Source organism: Nicotiana tabacum, chromosome 6, assembly GCF_000715075.1.
Source record: "Nicotiana tabacum cultivar K326 chromosome 6, ASM71507v2, whole genome shotgun sequence".
In the NCBI taxonomy this organism is placed as follows: Eukaryota; Viridiplantae; Streptophyta; class Magnoliopsida; order Solanales; family Solanaceae; genus Nicotiana; species Nicotiana tabacum.
In genome coordinates this window covers 107910495-107915796 of record NC_134085.1, presented here as the reverse complement: position 1 = coordinate 107915796, position 5302 = coordinate 107910495, and positions in this window count along the sequence as shown.

Genomic DNA, 5302 nt, shown 5'->3' with positions numbered 1-5302 from the left:
TATCGCTTGTTCGTCATTACTCCGCAGTATCGCTCCTGTACCCCTTCCCCTTTTATTTGTGTGTGTGGGGGTGGGGGGCGTTGTTTGTTTTGTTGTCTGTTCTTTTTCCTGTAAGCTTTATTTTTCAATTTTACCAGTCGCTCCAAAAGAGTCACATTATGGTGACCCTTGGTTGGAATGTTGAACACATTACTTCCAATTTCTAAGTTAAGGCAATTTGTAATTGATGGCGGACATTTTTCCTCCGACTAGTGGTGTTCATAAAAAATTGAATCAAACCGAAAATCGAACCAAACCAACTAAAAAAAGCAATACTTTTTGGGTTTGGTTTGATTTTGAATTTGAATTTTAAAAACCGATAATTTAGTTTAGTTTTGGTTTTAATCAAAAAATAAACGAAAAAAATTGAAACCTAGCTATTTAAAATTTATTATTTTACCGATATATGTATATTTTTATACAAACTTCTAAAATTTAATGGTATATGTTAATCGTTTGCATTTTTAGTCTAGTTCTTTGCTATTATAATAATCTAGCTCGTTGCCTTTACATTCTAGTTTGATTGGTAGCTTTCTCTTGGTAAGTACAAGAATTCATTTCATGTTAAACTAGATATGGGTTGCCCGTGCTGAGCACGGGCTCAATATGTGATCCGATATGTTTTTTACTAACATATTAGCTTCAAAGCAATGAAATTGAAAAAGATACATTCGGGCTATTAGTTTGCACATGCTATAGATAAACTGATAAATTAAATTGGCTAAAGTGATTCAGATCAGATTTGTAGATATTTTGTGAAGATAACTAAACACTACACCTCCAAACTAATTTGATAATAGTAAAAACCTCACCTAAAAGGTGCTTTGAGAAAACGACTAAAACTTATAATAATAATTTTCTGAAAGAAAGAAAAAGCATTGACCATGAATATGCCATCCATTGAATAAAAATGATTGCGTCAGGTGTATAGGAAAATTACACCTGGACAAAACTAAATTTCTGCAATCCTTCATGCTAAAACATCGATTTCAGTGCTAGAAAGTAGAACTATGATTTTAATGATACAGAGCTAGTTAATTTTCCCTTTACACAACCTAATTTTCACTCCAACACAATTGTTGAAGACAATGCTTAGAGATCAGTGAAAGAGTAATTATAATTGTGGTGCACCTATTCCTCATTAGAGCTTTATTACATTGATACCCACGCTCAAGCAATAATTCAACTTAAATGAAGATGAAACTATTTGGAACTTCACTATCTAAAATGATTCAAAATGCTAATTAGTGTTCTTCCCTACAGATATTATCTTTTGCGGATGTATTTTTTGAACTTCTTTTGAGTCTTACAACATCTGAAAACTGGCAAGTAGGTGCATTCTTTTTTACTATGCGCTTGACGTCTCCAAAAGCTCTTTGACACTGTTCTGAAAATATAGTGTCACAGTCCTGCTTGGGGCCTGGATGCATGTGTTCCAAAGTCTATCCTTCACAAAATAGACACAGAAATATCCAAGTGGTATCTTTCTAGGTATCGCATTACTCTTCCTTCTTCGATCTACACTTCGGTGAATCGAAGGCTTATTAAAAGCATAGGCAAAAAAGCATATTTATAGGACTTATTAAAATGTCTTATAACTACAAATAGTGATGCTAGTCTTACTTTTCCAATGTGTTCCATCCTGCATGAGTAAATGGAAGTATTTTTTTAATCAGCACAGATATTCAGCAAGCAGTAGCACACAGTTTTCTCCCAAATTGTGAAATATAGATTCTGATTAGATAAAGGGAAGTGCAGATCCCTAAAGAAGAATATGAAGGATAAAGAAATATTAGCAAGAAAGGTAAAATACTAATTGTAGATAATTGGTGCTAGAACTCATTTGTAACAGTAGACAATTAACAAAATAGTAGTGAAAGAAAGCTAGGTAGAGAACTTAGCTATAGAGAATTCTAGATGGAAAAACATGAAGAAGGACATGTGTGTTATTAGAGAAATAAAAAGTTTATTTCAAATCAGCTGAAATTACAGAAATACTTACTAAAGTTGCAAATCAGTAATCAAGCGTTTTTAAAGCAACACGTAATAAAATAGATGAAACCTAAAAGTTATAAATTCGAAAACTCTATCTTAGCATTAAACTATAGAATTTGAGACTTTAGGTCTAAACAAATTAATAACATGAAAAAAGCGCATCAATTTTTTCAACAACATATTTAAAAATTACGAATACACCACGGTAATATACATATATTATTCAAGATAATAATCATTTAGTGTGTGAAACCAAGCATAAGTCATTTGCGACTTCATTTATTTATTCGATATTCTGCTCTGAATGTCAAACCAGAAACAACAATTCTTTTTCTTTTTCATCTGGACATGAAATTAGAATTTGAAAACATCCAATGCTAAAGAAAAGAAACTCTTTGATTCTACTGCATGTAGTCACACAGCTACAAAACATAGAACTCTTTGATTCTATGCATGTAGTCACACAACTACAAAACATAGTAAAATTGCATACGATCGAACATAGTAGCCAATGTGCACGCGACAACTAAGAGCACAAGCTAGATAAACATTTTATTCTTAAAGAACGGAATCTTCCCACCACCCGAGCTACCAGAATACTCTTCTTTCACGTAAATCATTCCACATAACTTTCATAATTCAAAATATAAAATAAAATAAAAGGAATTTTGACTCTTCAAGAACTGAATTTCCTCAATTTCTGAGCTGCCAAAACAATTTTGTTTAACATAAGTGGAGCTACATAGAAGTACAAGAGCAAATGCTCATTAAAAAAATATATTTTTTAAGAAAATTAAACACAGACGAAGAATTTTTGTCGAGAATAAATCTTTTCAAAGCTTTGAGATGCCATAAAACAACCTTGTTTCACATAAATGACCCATCTAAGATAATAATAACAAATAGTCACTAAAAATTATAAAAAAATTATACCGGAACAATGAAATGAACAAAGAGGAAAAAATAATGAAAAACTCACCGGTTACAAGGGCGAAGCTAACCGAGAGAAGGGCACAAATTTGTTTCCTTTTTGAAGAATAAATCTGCAACTATAAATAAAATATTGCAGTTATGTGAGGATGAAAATTGAAAAACCTTCACATCAACCATGAAATTGGAGAGAGAATTAGAAAGATTAATAAAGACATCATCCATAATTTTCAATCGTGGATTCAGAAGTCTGAAGAACACTGAAAGAAATTAGGGAAGAAAAGAAATTGGGGAAAAAATTGAGAATAAACCTGACCTGAAATGAATAGAACTCACAAAAAGCACTTCAGAGTAGCGGAAGAGTTTTTTTTAGTTAAAAGGGATGTTGTATTTATATACTAGTTAACAAAAGGAACCACATTAGGGACATTACTGGAATATCACAGAGACCCCATAGTTGTAAGGTTTAGCATAATTGTATTTAGGTTACAATCCACAAAAGACCTAACTAGTTCAGTTCCTAGGATGTATGCCCAAAATACATCATTGACAAACATCGGAGGAACTGATAATGTCATAGATTTGTTCAAAAACATCTCCTTTGCTGCTTCCTTGGCCAATGCATCAACTACTCTGTTTTGTTCCCGGTAGGTATGCCTCACTACCACGCTGCCCATCCTTTGGATGATTGACCTGCATTCGCAAATTAGAGGGTCAAAAATCAGACTTCCATTCAAAAGCATATTGATTGTTTCAGCTGAATCAGTGTTTATTTCCAGTGGTACTAAATGGTTTTGCTCTGCCAATTGTAGACCCCGTATGAGGGCCTTAACTTCTGCCCTTGTATTTGTTGTTTGGGGGATATTGTCCATGTAGCCCAATATCCAGTCCCCATTGTGGTTTCTGAATATTCTCCCTGAACCTCCTATTCCTAGGTTCCCCTTTGCTGCTCCATCTGTATTCAGTTTGTAGGAACCTCTGGAAGGAGGTTCCCATTTTAACATGATCTGGTGAGTTACCTTTGTTGAGTCATTCTTTGTAAGCATAAGGTACTCGGTTGCTTTTGAGATTGTGTTATTGGCATTGATGTGCTCTTTCTTGTTATTGAATACATTGATGTTTCTGGTTAACCAGATGTTCCACAGACAAAAAGGAATGAGGTTGTCCCAACAGATGTAGTTATTGAAAAGGACATTTTTTAGAGTGTTCCATGTTGATTGCCACCACCTATTGAAGACTGGGTGATTATTTGAACTATTTCCTGTAGATTTGGATAGTATGTCATTCCAGAAATGGACAACATTAGGAAATTCAAAGAAAATATGGACAATGTTTTCCTGTTTATTATTACAGTAGTAGCATTGAGGGACACAGTTGATTCCAATAGAGTGGAGGAAGCTCCTAGTTGGAAGTCTGTTATGGGTTAGGAGCCAAATGAAGTATTTGATTTTGTTGGGGGCTTGAAGCTTCCAAATCCATTTGAAGGAGTCTTCCTCCCCAGAATGGAGACTGGTTGTAGTCCTGCTTAGGAAGGAGTAAGCAGAACTATTTGAGAACTAGCCATTAGGAGCCAAATCCCATATAAGATTATCATCCTTAGTTGTAACGAAGGGGGGTGGGGGGTGAACACAGAGTTCACTAAGTTCGGAATACTTGGGGGGATGTTAATGGACAAGGCTGATATGTCCCAATTGTCCAGTTTGTGGATTGAGCTAACCTTGGCCTCAAGGTCATTTTGGGTCAATGAGCCTCTAATCATCTGTCTGATAGCTGGCTGATTAGCGATCCAAGTGTCATTCAAGAAACTGACCATATTTTCTTTGTGGACTACCCATCTGCTTGCTTTGCTGCATATCTCCCAGCCCTTTAGAATGCCCTTCCATGTTGGAGATTTTAGGTGTTTAGGGTGTCTAAATGCTCTAACTGGTCTAGACATGTTGCAATGTTTGTGAATGAGAACTCTAGCCCATAGACTATTGGTATTCTTATAGGTCCTCCATGCCAGATTTGTGAGTGAAGCTTTGTTCTTGGTACTAGCCTTTTGGAGCCCTAGCCCGCCCTCAGCCTTGGTCTTAGTGACTACCTCCCACTTGATCAGATGTAGCTTCTTCCTTTTAAGGGTGGTGCCCCAAAGGAAGTTTCTCTGAATTCTATCAATCTGATTGGTGATTTTGGTGGGTAGATTTATGTATTGCATAACATGACTTGAGATGTTGTTCAAAGAAGTTTTGGCTAGGACTGTTCTCCCAGCCATGTTGAGGTATTTAGTTTTCCAACCAGCCATCTTGGTTTGCATGTTATCAATAATAAATTGAAAGTCTGCAGCTGATTTTTTTTT